We start from the raw sequence: 14,749 nt of genomic DNA on the forward strand, positions 1-14,749 counted from the left end.
AATATAGATTAAAATTGTTGTGTTCCCGCCCGGGATCGAACCGGGGACCTTCTGCGTGTAAAGCAGACGTGATAACCGCTACACCACGGAAACGACGGTTCTTTTCGTGTACCACCCGGAGACTCGTAATAGCAACAGTTTTTCTTCTGTGTTAGCAAGGGCATCGGCTACGAGCTCCCTCCGATTCGTGAAGTTCCTATAGTAAAAGACGTCGATGAAAACAATCCAACCGCGACAGACAGGGAGAACGCTGGGTGAGCTGCAGCCCTACAGGGTGAGACCATCAAAGGTGGCGTCATTCACATGCAGTGCGTTTTCGGAACGGACAGGCTCGTTGGTCTAGGGGTATGATTCCTGCTTCGGGTGCAGGAGGTCCCGGGTTCAAATCCCGGACGAGCCCTTGCGTTTTGTACAACGGTGTGGTAACAAATCGCATGGCGGCGGCTGTTTCGCGCATTTCCAGGCCTCCAAGTCAGCGCTAAAATCCGACAACCAGTTCTGAAACAGTTTCATGTTTCATTTGAGCCATGTGCACCCTGCTGGTGGAACGTTTGAAGTTGATTTAAGTGGTCACTGCAGAGATCGTAGCAAGTGTCTTGCTGAGTGCGACGAAAACGGGTTTCCGCCCGCAATCGAACCGGGGACCTTCTGCGTGTTAGGCACGGCGCCTGGGCTCGGCGGCAGCTGCTGCTCTTTCTTTCCTTACGAGATACCGTCGATTCGCGCAGTCGTTATTGCAAAAGATGTCACCAAAGGCAATCGCTTCGTTAGCGGCACGGTGCCTGGGCTCGGCGGCAGCTCTACATGGAGGCACCAGCAGCCCAGCCAGGCCGCCGCCGGCACCGGCGCGCCGCAGCGCAAGAAGTCGGCGCCCGCCCTGCAATGCCCCCTGTCGCTGCATATTCCACCCGCCTTATATCCTCCCCATGTCTGACTCACTACCCTAAATGACACTGCAGTCGACGTGCTTATTACTATCGCAGTATTCTAGTGTCGAACCGGTATTGCAAATTTGGATTAAGCAAAAATTTATTGTGTGGTCGAGCGACACCCTCGGCTCGCTCTTCCTACATGATCGCTTCTTGCGAGGAATAATTCCTAGCGCGCCGATGGCTTCAGAGTTGGTCTTCTCGAAGTTTTGCTTCCGCACTGCATTCCGCAATCTTTTCGTTATGAGCTTCGGTTTCCCGACTTTCTTGTGTTTAGTGCGTTTGGCTTCTCTAAACCCTTAGCCACCGCTCGCCGAAATTTCCACGCTGTCATATGTCGATCTGCAGAGCTCGATGAAGGCATCGCGGCCATTCCTGAGCTCATGGAACGGCCGAATCTGTAGTTGTTTCCAGATCTCTCCCACACAACAGCCTCCCAGTAGCTTGGATTACAGGAGTACGCCACTACTCCCAGCCGCTGATTCACCTTTGAAAGCAGAATGACATGAGCTACGCGCAGCTCCGTTTTTTTTTTTTTTTTTTTTTTTTTTTTTTTTTTTTTTTTTTTGGTGTCTGACCTACTTTGAAAGACTTTGTAGTCGATTTACTTACTACTATCGCTGTTGGAAACCAGGTGATACCACACAGTATTCTAGGGACGATCAGGCAATGAAAATTTAGAATAAGTAAAACAGTATCAAAAGAAGTTGTGTGGTGGAGCAGCACATGCAATTTACGCTTCCTAGATAATCGTTACTGCATAGAATAATTCTTTTGTGTGCGGCGTCTTCAGTATCCGTCTTCTGTAAATTTTACTTGCAGTATATTGTGCAATCTTTTCGTTATGAGTTGGTGCTTGGTTTCCCGATGTTCTTTTGTTTAGTGCATTCGCCTTCTCTTAACCCTGAGAAACCACATACCGAAACTGAGGCACTGCCGGCTGTTCATAAGCAGTGTTCGATGAAGTTATTTCGCTTTTTATTCGTTGCCTTTAATATTCTTCTCATCAGTGGTGAGTGCTGCCTGCAGAAAGCGTTTATCTTGCGAATTCACGTAAAAGTTTGTGTTCCCTGTGAGGTCCACTACCTGGGATTAACTTGACTGCTCCAGGCAGGTGGCTCGTTGGTCTAGGGGTATGATTCCTGCTTTGGGTGCAGGAGGTCCCGGGTTCAAATCCCGGACGAGCCCTGCCATTTTGACCGTGCTGAAGAGTAGGTGGAACTCAGCCCCGGTTGCAGCTCCTCAATGAAGAGTAGACGCCTGTTATAGCACGTGGATATAACAAGAATGCGGCACCAGTAAAGTACGTAGGTGGAATTCGGTAGAAACGCAGACGGTAATTTTGCATGCAACGGAAAACAAGGTTGTCTTTGCGGAATATGTGCACCGTGAGTGGAGATTAAGCTTAATTGTGCGACAGTCTACCCTCATCTTACTAACGACGGCAACAACAAAGGGGTGGTGGCATGTAAGATTGAGAGTGGCCAAGAGTTTCTCATTATTAGTTAGCATCACACTTTGACAGAGCTGTGACAAGGCGAGTAGGGTGAGCTCAGGAAAGCCAGTAGCAAGCGCACTTGAAGTAGCCCTGAAGAACCGGATTATAAATTTTGCCAGCCATAATGGAGCTAGGGGCGTTCCCAGTTACCAAATACCGGTGCAATAAGAGAGCAACAGTATTTGACAGTAAAATGACGCCCTATCCGTCTAGCATACGACATTGCTTGTCTCTGCATACGCGGACGTGAGGTCATCTCGGAAATGAAACCCGAAATATAGATTAAAATTGTTGTGTTCCCGCCCGGGATCGAACCGGGGACCTTCTGCGTGTAAAGCAGACGTGATAACCGCTACACCACGGAAACGACGGTTCTTTTCGTGTACCACCCGGAGACTCGTAATAGCAACAGTTTTTCTTCTGTGTTAGCAAGGGCATCGGCTACGAGCTCCCTCCGATTCGTGAAGTTCCTATAGTAAAAGACGTCGATGAAAACAATCCAACCGCGACAGACAGGGAGAACGCTGGGTGAGCTGCAGCCCTACAGGGTGAGACCATCAAAGGTGGCGTCATTCACATGCAGTGCGTTTTCGGAACGGACAGGCTCGTTGGTCTAGGGGTATGATTCCTGCTTCGGGTGCAGGAGGTCCCGGGTTCAAATCCCGGACGAGCCCTTGCGTTTTGTACAACGGTGTGGTAACAAATCGCATGGCGGCGGCTGTTTCGCGCATTTCCAGGCCTCCAAGTCAGCGCTAAAATCCGACAACCAGTTCTGAAACAGTTTCATGTTTCATTTGAGCCATGTGCACCCTGCTGGTGGAACGTTTGAAGTTGATTTAAGTGGTCACTGCAGAGATCGTAGCAAGTGTCTTGCTGAGTGCGACGAAAACGGGTTTCCGCCCGCAATCGAACCGGGGACCTTCTGCGTGTTAGGCACGGCGCCTGGGCTCGGCGGCAGCTGCTGCTCTTTCTTTCCTTACGAGATACCGTCGATTCGCGCAGTCGTTATTGCAAAAGATGTCACCAAAGGCAATCGCTTCGTTAGCGGCACGGTGCCTGGGCTCGGCGGCAGCTCTACATGGAGGCACCAGCAGCCCAGCCAGGCCGCCGCCGGCACCGGCGCGCCGCAGCGCAAGAAGTCGGCGCCCGCCCTGCAATGCCCCCTGTCGCTGCATATTCCACCCGCCTTATATCCTCCCCATGTCTGACTCACTACCCTAAATGACACTGCAGTCGACGTGCTTATTACTATCGCAGTATTCTAGTGTCGAACCGGTATTGCAAATTTGGATTAAGCAAAAATTTATTGTGTGGTCGAGCGACACCCTCGGCTCGCTCTTCCTACATGATCGCTTCTTGCGAGGAATAATTCCTAGCGCGCCGATGGCTTCAGAGTTGGTCTTCTCGAAGTTTTGCTTCCGCACTGCATTCCGCAATCTTTTCGTTATGAGCTTCGGTTTCCCGACTTTCTTGTGTTTAGTGCGTTTGGCTTCTCTAAACCCTTAGCCACCGCTCGCCGAAATTTCCACGCTGTCATATGTCGATCTGCAGAGCTCGATGAAGGCATCGCGGCCATTCCTGAGCTCATGGAACGGCCGAATCTGTAGTTGTTTCCAGATCTCTCCCACACAACAGCCTCCCAGTAGCTTGGATTACAGGAGTACGCCACTACTCCCAGCCGCTGATTCACCTTTGAAAGCAGAATGACATGAGCTACGCGCAGCTCCGTTTTTTTTTTTTTTTTTTTTTTTTTTTTTTTTTTTTTTTTTTTTTTGGTGTCTGACCTACTTTGAAAGACTTTGTAGTCGATTTACTTACTACTATCGCTGTTGGAAACCAGGTGATACCACACAGTATTCTAGGGACGATCAGGCAATGAAAATTTAGAATAAGTAAAACAGTATCAAAAGAAGTTGTGTGGTGGAGCAGCACATGCAATTTACGCTTCCTAGATAATCGTTACTGCATAGAATAATTCTTTTGTGTGCGGCGTCTTCAGTATCCGTCTTCTGTAAATTTTACTTGCAGTATATTGTGCAATCTTTTCGTTATGAGTTGGTGCTTGGTTTCCCGATGTTCTTTTGTTTAGTGCATTCGCCTTCTCTTAACCCTGAGAAACCACATACCGAAACTGAGGCACTGCCGGCTGTTCATAAGCAGTGTTCGATGAAGTTATTTCGCTTTTTATTCGTTGCCTTTAATATTCTTCTCATCAGTGGTGAGTGCTGCCTGCAGAAAGCGTTTATCTTGCGAATTCACGTAAAAGTTTGTGTTCCCTGTGAGGTCCACTACCTGGGATTAACTTGACTGCTCCAGGCAGGTGGCTCGTTGGTCTAGGGGTATGATTCCTGCTTTGGGTGCAGGAGGTCCCGGGTTCAAATCCCGGACGAGCCCTGCCATTTTGACCGTGCTGAAGAGTAGGTGGAACTCAGCCCCGGTTGCAGCTCCTCAATGAAGAGTAGACGCCTGTTATAGCACGTGGATATAACAAGAATGCGGCACCAGTAAAGTACGTAGGTGGAATTCGGTAGAAACGCAGACGGTAATTTTGCATGCAACGGAAAACAAGGTTGTCTTTGCGGAATATGTGCACCGTGAGTGGAGATTAAGCTTAATTGTGCGACAGTCTACCCTCATCTTACTAACGACGGCAACAACAAAGGGGTGGTGGCATGTAAGATTGAGAGTGGCCAAGAGTTTCTCATTATTAGTTAGCATCACACTTTGACAGAGCTGTGACAAGGCGAGTAGGGTGAGCTCAGGAAAGCCAGTAGCAAGCGCACTTGAAGTAGCCCTGAAGAACCGGATTATAAATTTTGCCAGCCATAATGGAGCTAGGGGCGTTCCCAGTTACCAAATACCGGTGCAATAAGAGAGCAACAGTATTTGACAGTAAAATGACGCCCTATCCGTCTAGCATACGACATTGCTTGTCTCTGCATACGCGGACGTGAGGTCATCTCGGAAATGAAACCCGAAATATAGATTAAAATTGTTGTGTTCCCGCCCGGGATCGAACCGGGGACCTTCTGCGTGTAAAGCAGACGTGATAACCGCTACACCACGGAAACGACGGTTCTTTTCGTGTACCACCCGGAGACTCGTAATAGCAACAGTTTTTCTTCTGTGTTAGCAAGGGCATCGGCTACGAGCTCCCTCCGATTCGTGAAGTTCCTATAGTAAAAGACGTCGATGAAAACAATCCAACCGCGACAGACAGGGAGAACGCTGGGTGAGCTGCAGCCCTACAGGGTGAGACCATCAAAGGTGGCGTCATTCACATGCAGTGCGTTTTCGGAACGGACAGGCTCGTTGGTCTAGGGGTATGATTCCTGCTTCGGGTGCAGGAGGTCCCGGGTTCAAATCCCGGACGAGCCCTTGCGTTTTGTACAACGGTGTGGTAACAAATCGCATGGCGGCGGCTGTTTCGCGCATTTCCAGGCCTCCAAGTCAGCGCTAAAATCCGACAACCAGTTCTGAAACAGTTTCATGTTTCATTTGAGCCATGTGCACCCTGCTGGTGGAACGTTTGAAGTTGATTTAAGTGGTCACTGCAGAGATCGTAGCAAGTGTCTTGCTGAGTGCGACGAAAACGGGTTTCCGCCCGCAATCGAACCGGGGACCTTCTGCGTGTTAGGCACGGCGCCTGGGCTCGGCGGCAGCTGCTGCTCTTTCTTTCCTTACGAGATACCGTCGATTCGCGCAGTCGTTATTGCAAAAGATGTCACCAAAGGCAATCGCTTCGTTAGCGGCACGGTGCCTGGGCTCGGCGGCAGCTCTACATGGAGGCACCAGCAGCCCAGCCAGGCCGCCGCCGGCACCGGCGCGCCGCAGCGCAAGAAGTCGGCGCCCGCCCTGCAATGCCCCCTGTCGCTGCATATTCCACCCGCCTTATATCCTCCCCATGTCTGACTCACTACCCTAAATGACACTGCAGTCGACGTGCTTATTACTATCGCAGTATTCTAGTGTCGAACCGGTATTGCAAATTTGGATTAAGCAAAAATTTATTGTGTGGTCGAGCGACACCCTCGGCTCGCTCTTCCTACATGATCGCTTCTTGCGAGGAATAATTCCTAGCGCGCCGATGGCTTCAGAGTTGGTCTTCTCGAAGTTTTGCTTCCGCACTGCATTCCGCAATCTTTTCGTTATGAGCTTCGGTTTCCCGACTTTCTTGTGTTTAGTGCGTTTGGCTTCTCTAAACCCTTAGCCACCGCTCGCCGAAATTTCCACGCTGTCATATGTCGATCTGCAGAGCTCGATGAAGGCATCGCGGCCATTCCTGAGCTCATGGAACGGCCGAATCTGTAGTTGTTTCCAGATCTCTCCCACACAACAGCCTCCCAGTAGCTTGGATTACAGGAGTACGCCACTACTCCCAGCCGCTGATTCACCTTTGAAAGCAGAATGACATGAGCTACGCGCAGCTCCGTTTTTTTTTTTTTTTTTTTTTTTGGTGTCTGACCTACTTTGAAAGACTTTGTAGTCGATTTACTTACTACTATCGCTGTTGGAAACCAGGTGATACCACACAGTATTCTAGAGACGATCAGGCAATGAAAATTTAGAATAAGTAAAACAGTATCAAAAGAAGTTGTGTGGTGGAGCAGCACATGCAATTTACGCTTCCTAGATAATCGTTACTGCATAGAATAATTCCTTTGTCTGCGGCGTCTTTAGTATCCGTCTTCTGAAAATTTTACTTGCAGTATATTGTGCAATCTTTTCGTTATGAGTTGGTGCTTGGTTTCCCGATGTTCTTTTGTTTAGTGCATTCGCCTTCTCTTAACCCTGAGAAACCACATACCGAAACTGAGGCACTGCCGGCTGTTCATAAGCAGTGTTCGATGAAGTTATTTCGCTTTTTATTCGTTGCCTTTAATATTCTTCTCATCAGTGGTGAGTGCTGCCTGCAGAAAGCGTTTATCTTGCGAATTCACGTAAAAGTTTGTGTTCCCTGTGAGGTCCACTACCTGGGATTAACTTGACTGCTCCAGGCAGGTGGCTCGTTGGTCTAGGGGTATGATTCCTGCTTTGGGTGCAGGAGGTCCCGGGTTCAAATCCCGGACGAGCCCTGCCATTTTGACCGTGCTGAAGAGTAGGTGGAACTCAGCCCCGGTTGCAGCTCCTCAATGAAGAGTAGACGCCTGTTATAGCACGTGGATATAACAAGAATGCGGCACCAGTAAAGTACGTAGGTGGAATTCGGTAGAAACGCAGACGGTAATTTTGCATGCAACGGAAAACAAGGTTGTCTTTGCGGAATATGTGCAGCGTGAGTGGAGATTAAGCTTAATTGTGCGACAGTCTACCCTCATCTTACTAACGACGGCAACAACAAAGGGGTGGTGGCATGTAAGATTGAGAGTGGCCAAGAGTTTCTCATTATTAGTTAGCATCACACTTTGACAGAGCTGTGACAAGGCGAGTAGGGTGAGCTCAGGAAAGCCAGTAGCAAGCGCACTTGAAGTAGCCCTGAAGAACCGGATTATAAATTTTGCCAGCCATAATGGAGCTAGGGGCGTTCCCAGTTACCAAATACCGGTGCAATAAGAGAGCAACAGTATTTGACAGTAAAATGACGCCCTATCCGTCTAGCATACGACATTGCTTGTCTCTGCATACGCGGACGTGAGGTCATCTCGGAAATGAAACCCGAAATATAGATTAAAATTGTTGTGTTCCCGCCCGGGATCGAACCGGGGACCTTCTGCGTGTAAAGCAGACGTGATAACCGCTACACCACGGAAACGACGGTTCTTTTCGTGTACCACCCGGAGACTCGTAATAGCAACAGTTTTTCTTCTGTGTTAGCAAGGGCATCGGCTACGAGCTCCCTCCGATTCGTGAAGTTCCTATAGTAAAAGACGTCGATGAAAACAATCCAACCGCGACAGACAGGGAGAACGCTGGGTGAGCTGCAGCCCTACAGGGTGAGACCATCAAAGGTGGCGTCATTCACATGCAGTGCGTTTTCGGAACGGACAGGCTCGTTGGTCTAGGGGTATGATTCCTGCTTCGGGTGCAGGAGGTCCCGGGTTCAAATCCCGGACGAGCCCTTGCGTTTTGTACAACGGTGTGGTAACAAATCGCATGGCGGCGGCTGTTTCGCGCATTTCCAGGCCTCCAAGTCAGCGCTAAAATCCGACAACCAGTTCTGAAACAGTTTCATGTTTCATTTGAGCCATGTGCACCCTGCTGGTGGAACGTTTGAAGTTGATTTAAGTGGTCACTGCAGAGATCGTAGCAAGTGTCTTGCTGAGTGCGACGAAAACGGGTTTCCGCCCGCAATCGAACCGGGGACCTTCTGCGTGTTAGGCACGGCGCCTGGGCTCGGCGGCAGCTGCTGCTCTTTCTTTCCTTACGAGATACCGTCGATTCGCGCAGTCGTTATTGCAAAAGATGTCACCAAAGGCAATCGCTTCGTTAGCGCACGGTGCCTGGGCTCGGCGGCAGCTCTACATGGAGGCACCAGCAGCCCAGCCAGGCCGCCGCCGGCACCGGCGCGCCGCAGCGCAAGAAGTCGGCGCCCGCCCTGCAATGCCCCCTGTCGCTGCATATTCCACCCGCCTTATATCCTCCCCATGTCTGACTCACTACCCTAAATGACACTGCAGTCGACGTGCTTATTACTATCGCAGTATTCTAGTGTCGAACCGGTATTGCAAATTTGGATTAAGCAAAAATTTATTGTGTGGTCGAGCGACACCCTCGGCTCGCTCTTCCTACATGATCGCTTCTTGCGAGGAATAATTCCTAGCGCGCCGATGGCTTCAGAGTTGGTCTTCTCGAAGTTTTGCTTCCGCACTGCATTCCGCAATCTTTTCGTTATGAGCTTCGGTTTCCCGACTTTCTTGTGTTTAGTGCGTTTGGCTTCTCTAAACCCTTAGCCACCGCTCGCCGAAATTTCCACGCTGTCATATGTCGATCTGCAGAGCTCGATGAAGGCATCGCGGCCATTCCTGAGCTCATGGAACGGCCGAATCTGTAGTTGTTTCCAGATCTCTCCCACACAACAGCCTCCCAGTAGCTTGGATTACAGGAGTACGCCACTAACTCCCAGCCGCTGATTCACCTTTGAAAGCAGAATGACATGAGCTACGCGCAGCTCCGTTTTTTTTTTTTTTTTTTTTTTTTTTTTTTTTTTTTTTTTTTTTTTTTTTTGGTGTCTGACCTACTTTGAAAGACTTTGTAGTCGATTTACTTACTACTATCGCTGTTGGAAACCAGTTGATACCACACAGTATTCTAGGGACGATCAGGCAATGAAAATTTAGAATAAGTAAAACAGTATCAAAAGAAGTTGTGTGGTGGAGCAGCACATGCAATTTACGCTTCCTAGATAATCGTTACTGCATAGAATAATTCTTTTGTGTGCGGCGTCTTCAGTATCCGTCTTCTGTAAATTTTACTTGCAGTATATTGTGCAATCTTTTCGTTATGAGTTGGTGCTTGGTTTCCCGATGTTCTTTTGTTTAGTGCATTCGCCTTCTCTTAACCCTGAGAAACCACATACCGAAACTGAGGCACTGCCGGCTGTTCATAAGCAGTGTTCGATGAAGTTATTTCGCTTTTATTCGTTGCCTTTAATATTCTTCTCATCAGTGGTGAGTGCTGCCTGCAGAAAGCGTTTATCTTGCGAATTCACGTAAAAGTTTGTGTTCCCTGTGAGGTCCACTACCTGGGATTAACTTGACTGCTCCAGGCAGGTGGCTCGTTGGTCTAGGGGTATGATTCCTGCTTTGGGTGCAGGAGGTCCCGGGTTCAAATCCCGGACGAGCCCTGCCATTTTGACCGTGCTGAAGAGTAGGTGGAACTCAGCCCCGGTTGCAGCTCCTCAATGAAGAGTAGACGCCTGTTATAGCACGTGGATATAACAAGAATGCGGCACCAGTAAAGTACGTAGGTGGAATTCGGTAGAAACGCAGACGGTAATTTTGCATGCAACGGAAAACAAGGTTGTCTTTGCGGAATATGTGCACCGTGAGTGGAGATTAAGCTTAATTGTGCGACAGTCTACCCTCATCTTACTAACGACGGCAACAACAAAGGGGTGGTGGCATGTAAGATTGAGAGTGGCCAAGAGTTTCTCATTATTAGTTAGCATCACACTTTGACAGAGCTGTGACAAGGCGAGTAGGGTGAGCTCAGGAAAGCCAGTAGCAAGCGCACTTGAAGTAGCCCTGAAGAACCGGATTATAAATTTTGCCAGCCATAATGGAGCTAGGGGCGTTCCCAGTTACCAAATACCGGTGCAATAAGAGAGCAACAGTATTTGACAGTAAAATGACGCCCTATCCGTCTAGCATACGACATTGCTTGTCTCTGCATACGCGGACGTGAGGTCATCTCGGAAATGAAACCCGAAATATAGATTAAAATTGTTGTGTTCCCGCCCGGGATCGAACCGGGGACCTTCTGCGTGTAAAGCAGACGTGATAACCGCTACACCACGGAAACGACGGTTCTTTTCGTGTACCACCCGGAGACTCGTAATAGCAACAGTTTTTCTTCTGTGTTAGCAAGGGCATCGGCTACGAGCTCCCTCCGATTCGTGAAGTTCCTATAGTAAAAGACGTCGATGAAAACAATCCAACCGCGACAGACAGGGAGAACGCTGGGTGAGCTGCAGCCCTACAGGGTGAGACCATCAAAGGTGGCGTCATTCACATGCAGTGCGTTCTCGGAACGGACAGGCTCGTTGGTCTAGGGGGTATGATTCCTGCTTCGGGTGCAGGAGGTCCCGGGTTCAAATCCCGGACGAGCCCTTGCGTTTTGTACAACGGTGTGGTAACAAATCGCATGGCGGCGGCTGTTTCGCGCATTTCCAGGCCTCCAAGTCAGCGCTAAAATCCGACAACCAGTTCTGAAACAGTTTCATGTTTCATTTGAGCCATGTGCACCCTGCTGGTGGAACGTTTGAAGTTGATTTAAGTGGTCACTGCAGAGATCGTAGCAAGTGTCTTGCTGAGTGCGACGAAAACGGGTTTCCGCCCGCAATCGAACCGGGGACCTTCTGCGTGTTAGGCACGGCGCCTGGGCTCGGCGGCAGCTGCTGCTCTTTCTTTCCTTACGAGATACCGTCGATTCGCGCAGTCGTTATTGCAAAAGATGTCACCAAAGGCAATCGCTTCGTTAGCGGCACGGTGCCTGGGCTCGGCGGCAGCTCTACATGGAGGCACCAGCAGCCCAGCCAGGCCGCCGCCGGCACCGGCGCGCCGCAGCGCAAGAAGTCGGCGCCCGCCCTGCAATGCCCCCTGCCGCTGCATATTCCACCCGCCTTATATCCTCCCCATGTCTGACTCACTACCCTAAATGACACTGCAGTCGACGTGCTTATTACTATCGCAGTATTCTAGTGTCGAACCGGTATTGCAAATTTGGATTAAGCAAAAATTTATTGTGTGGTCGAGCGACACCCTCGGCTCGCTCTTCCTACATGATCGCTTCTTGCGAGGAATAATTCCTAGCGCGCCGATGGCTTCAGAGTTGGTCTTCTCGAAGTTTTGCTTCCGCACTGCATTCCGCAATCTTTTCGTTATGAGCTTCGGTTTCCCGACTTTCTTGTGTTTAGTGCGTTTGGCTTCTCTAAACCCTTAGCCACCGCTCGCCGAAATTTCCACGCTGTCATATGTCGATCTGCAGAGCTCGATGAAGGCATCGCGGCCATTCCTGAGCTCATGGAACGGCCGAATCTGTAGTTGTTTCCAGATCTCTCCCACACAACAGCCTCCCAGTAGCTTGGATTACAGGAGTACGCCACTACTCCCAGCCGCTGATTCACCTTTGAAAGCAGAATGACATGAGCTACGCGCAGCTCCGTTTTTTTTTTTTTTTTTTTTTTGGTGTCTGACCTACTTTGAAAGACTTTGTAGTCGATTTACTTACTACTATCGCTGTTGGAAACCAGGTGATACCACACAGTATTCTAGAGACGATCAGGCAATGAAAATTTAGAATAAGTAAAACAGTATCAAAAGAAGTTGTGTGGTGGAGCAGCACATGCAATTTACGCTTCCTAGATAATCGTTACTGCATAGAATAATTCCTTTGTCTGCGGCGTCTTTAGTATCCGTCTTCTGAAAATTTTACTTGCAGTATATTGTGCAATCTTTTCGTTATGAGTTGGTGCTTGGTTTCCCGATGTTCTTTTGTTTAGTGCATTCGCCTTCTCTTAACCCTGAGAAACCACATACCGAAACTGAGGCACTGCCGGCTGTTCATAAGCAGTGTTCGATGAAGTTATTTCGCTTTTTATTCGTTGCCTTTAATATTCTTCTCATCAGTGGTGAGTGCTGCCTGCAGAAAGCGTTTATCTTGCGAATTCACGTAAAAGTTTGTGTTCCCTGTGAGGTCCACTACCTGGGATTAACTTGACTGCTCCAGGCAGGTGGCTCGTTGGTCTAGGGGTATGATTCCTGCTTTGGGTGCAGGAGGTCCCGGGTTCAAATCCCGGACGAGCCCTGCTATTTTGACCGTGCTGAAGAGTAGGTGGAACTCAGCCCCGGTTGCAGCTCCTCAATGAAGAGTAGACGCCTGTTATAGCACGTGGATATAACAAGAATGCGGCACCAGTAAAGTACGTAGGTGGAATTCGGTAGAAACGCAGACGGTAATTTTGCATGCAACGGAAAACAAGGTTGTCTTTGCGGAATATGTGCACCGTGAGTGGAGATTAAGCTTAATTGTGCGACAGTCTACCCTCATCTTACTAACGACGGCAACAACAAAGGGGTGGTGGCATGTAAGATTGAGAGTGGCCAAGAGTTTCTCATTATTAGTTAGCATCACACTTTGACAGAGCTGTGACAAGGCGAGTAGGGTGAGCTCAGGAAAGCCAGTAGCAAGCGCACTTGAAGTAGCCCTGAAGAACCGGATTATAAATTTTGCCAGCCATAATGGAGCTAGGGGCGTTCCCAGTTACCAAATACCGGTGCAATAAGAGAGCAACAGTATTTGACAGTAAAATGACGCCCTATCCGTCTAGCATACGACATTGCTTGTCTCTGCATACGCGGACGTGAGGTCATCTCGGAAATGAAACCCGAAATATAGATTAAAATTGTTGTGTTCCCGCCCGGGATCGAACCGGGGACCTTCTGCGTGTAAAGCAGACGTGATAACCGCTACACCACGGAAACGACGGTTCTTTTCGTGTACCACCCGGAGACTCGTAATAGCAACAGTTTTTCTTCTGTGTTAGCAAGGGCATCGGCTACGAGCTCCCTCCGATTCGTGAAGTTCCTATAGTAAAAGACGTCGATGAAAACAATCCAACCGCGACAGACAGGGAGAACGCTGGGTGAGCTGCAGCCCTACAGGGTGAGACCATCAAAGGTGGCGTCATTCACATGCAGTGCGTTCTCGGAACGGACAGGCTCGTTGGTCTAGGGGTATGATTCCTGCTTCGGGTGCAGGAGGTCCCGGGTTCAAATCCCGGACGAGCCCTTGCGTTTTGTACAACGGTGTGGTAACAAATCGCATGGCGGCGGCTGTTTCGCGCATTTCCAGGCCTCCAAGTCAGCGCTAAAATCCGACAACCAGTTCTGAAACAGTTTCATGTTTCATTTGAGCCATGTGCACCCTGCTGGTGGAACGTTTGAAGTTGATTTAAGTGGTCACTGCAGAGATCGTAGCAAGTGTCTTGCTGAGTGCGACGAAAACGGGTTTCCGCCCGCAATCGAACCGGGGACCTTCTGCGTGTTAGGCACGGCGCCTGGGCTCGGCGGCAGCTGCTGCTCTTTCTTTCCTTACGAGATACCGTCGATTCGCGCAGTCGTTATTGCAAAAGATGTCACCAAAGGCAATCGCTTCGTTAGCGGCACGGTGCCTGGGCTCGGCGGCAGCTCTACATGGAGGCACCAGCAGCCCAGCCAGGCCGCCGCCGGCACCGGCGCGCCGCAGCGCAAGAAGTCGGCGCCCGCCCTGCAATGCCCCCTGCCGCTGCATATTCCACCCGCCTTATATCCTCCCCATGTCTGACTCACTACCCTAAATGACACTGCAGTCGACGTGCTTATTACTATCGCAGTATTCTAGTGTCGAACCGGTATTGCAAATTTGGATTAAGCAAAAATTTATTGTGTGGTCGAGCGACACCCTCGGCTCGCTCTTCCTACATGATCGCTTCTTGCGAGGAATAATTCCTAGCGCGCCGATGGCTTCAGAGTTGGTCTTCTCGAAGTTTTGCTTCCGCACTGCATTCCGCAATCTTTTCGTTATGAGCTTCGGTTTCCCGACTTTCTTGTGTTTAGTGCGTTTGGCTTCTCTAAACCCTTAGCCACCGCTCGCCGAAATTTCCACGCTGTCATATGTCGATCTG

At 49.6% G+C, this 14,749-nt stretch overlaps 17 non-coding genes across 17 annotated transcripts; 11 read left to right on the forward strand and 6 right to left on the reverse strand.

Moving 5' to 3' along the window:
* Nucleotides 1-20: 20 nt before the first annotated feature.
* Nucleotides 21-93, reverse strand: Trnav-uac (transfer RNA valine (anticodon UAC)). The gene has a single exon. It is a non-coding gene; the product is annotated as a tRNA-Val (tRNA).
* Nucleotides 94-328: 235 nt separating this feature from the next.
* Nucleotides 329-400, forward strand: Trnap-cgg (transfer RNA proline (anticodon CGG)). Its single transcript has one exon. It is a non-coding gene; the product is annotated as a tRNA-Pro (tRNA).
* A 1,645-nt stretch (nucleotides 401-2,045) lies between these two features.
* Nucleotides 2,046-2,117, forward strand: Trnap-ugg (transfer RNA proline (anticodon UGG)). Its single transcript has one exon. It is a non-coding gene; the product is annotated as a tRNA-Pro (tRNA).
* Nucleotides 2,118-2,721: 604 nt separating this feature from the next.
* Trnav-uac (transfer RNA valine (anticodon UAC)) lies at nucleotides 2,722-2,794 on the reverse strand. The gene has a single exon. It is a non-coding gene; the product is annotated as a tRNA-Val (tRNA).
* A 235-nt stretch (nucleotides 2,795-3,029) lies between these two features.
* Trnap-cgg (transfer RNA proline (anticodon CGG)) lies at nucleotides 3,030-3,101 on the forward strand. The gene has a single exon. It is a non-coding gene; the product is annotated as a tRNA-Pro (tRNA).
* Nucleotides 3,102-4,749: 1,648 nt separating this feature from the next.
* Trnap-ugg (transfer RNA proline (anticodon UGG)) lies at nucleotides 4,750-4,821 on the forward strand. Its single transcript has one exon. It is a non-coding gene; the product is annotated as a tRNA-Pro (tRNA).
* A 604-nt stretch (nucleotides 4,822-5,425) lies between these two features.
* Nucleotides 5,426-5,498, reverse strand: Trnav-uac (transfer RNA valine (anticodon UAC)). The gene has a single exon. It is a non-coding gene; the product is annotated as a tRNA-Val (tRNA).
* Nucleotides 5,499-5,733: 235 nt separating this feature from the next.
* On the forward strand, nucleotides 5,734-5,805 carry Trnap-cgg (transfer RNA proline (anticodon CGG)). The gene has a single exon. It is a non-coding gene; the product is annotated as a tRNA-Pro (tRNA).
* Nucleotides 5,806-7,430: 1,625 nt separating this feature from the next.
* On the forward strand, nucleotides 7,431-7,502 carry Trnap-ugg (transfer RNA proline (anticodon UGG)). Its single transcript has one exon. It is a non-coding gene; the product is annotated as a tRNA-Pro (tRNA).
* Nucleotides 7,503-8,106: 604 nt separating this feature from the next.
* Nucleotides 8,107-8,179, reverse strand: Trnav-uac (transfer RNA valine (anticodon UAC)). Its single transcript has one exon. It is a non-coding gene; the product is annotated as a tRNA-Val (tRNA).
* A 235-nt stretch (nucleotides 8,180-8,414) lies between these two features.
* On the forward strand, nucleotides 8,415-8,486 carry Trnap-cgg (transfer RNA proline (anticodon CGG)). The gene has a single exon. It is a non-coding gene; the product is annotated as a tRNA-Pro (tRNA).
* Nucleotides 8,487-10,138: 1,652 nt separating this feature from the next.
* Nucleotides 10,139-10,210, forward strand: Trnap-ugg (transfer RNA proline (anticodon UGG)). The gene has a single exon. It is a non-coding gene; the product is annotated as a tRNA-Pro (tRNA).
* A 604-nt stretch (nucleotides 10,211-10,814) lies between these two features.
* Nucleotides 10,815-10,887, reverse strand: Trnav-uac (transfer RNA valine (anticodon UAC)). Its single transcript has one exon. It is a non-coding gene; the product is annotated as a tRNA-Val (tRNA).
* Nucleotides 10,888-11,122: 235 nt separating this feature from the next.
* On the forward strand, nucleotides 11,123-11,195 carry Trnap-cgg (transfer RNA proline (anticodon CGG)). Its single transcript has one exon. It is a non-coding gene; the product is annotated as a tRNA-Pro (tRNA).
* Nucleotides 11,196-12,819: 1,624 nt separating this feature from the next.
* On the forward strand, nucleotides 12,820-12,891 carry Trnap-ugg (transfer RNA proline (anticodon UGG)). Its single transcript has one exon. It is a non-coding gene; the product is annotated as a tRNA-Pro (tRNA).
* A 604-nt stretch (nucleotides 12,892-13,495) lies between these two features.
* Trnav-uac (transfer RNA valine (anticodon UAC)) lies at nucleotides 13,496-13,568 on the reverse strand. The gene has a single exon. It is a non-coding gene; the product is annotated as a tRNA-Val (tRNA).
* A 235-nt stretch (nucleotides 13,569-13,803) lies between these two features.
* Nucleotides 13,804-13,875, forward strand: Trnap-cgg (transfer RNA proline (anticodon CGG)). Its single transcript has one exon. It is a non-coding gene; the product is annotated as a tRNA-Pro (tRNA).
* The last annotated feature ends 874 nt before the right edge of the window (nucleotides 13,876-14,749 follow it).

The sequence above is a fragment of the Schistocerca cancellata genome, unplaced genomic scaffold (assembly GCF_023864275.1).
Source record: "Schistocerca cancellata isolate TAMUIC-IGC-003103 unplaced genomic scaffold, iqSchCanc2.1 HiC_scaffold_631, whole genome shotgun sequence".
In the NCBI taxonomy this organism is placed as follows: domain Eukaryota; kingdom Metazoa; phylum Arthropoda; class Insecta; order Orthoptera; family Acrididae; genus Schistocerca; species Schistocerca cancellata.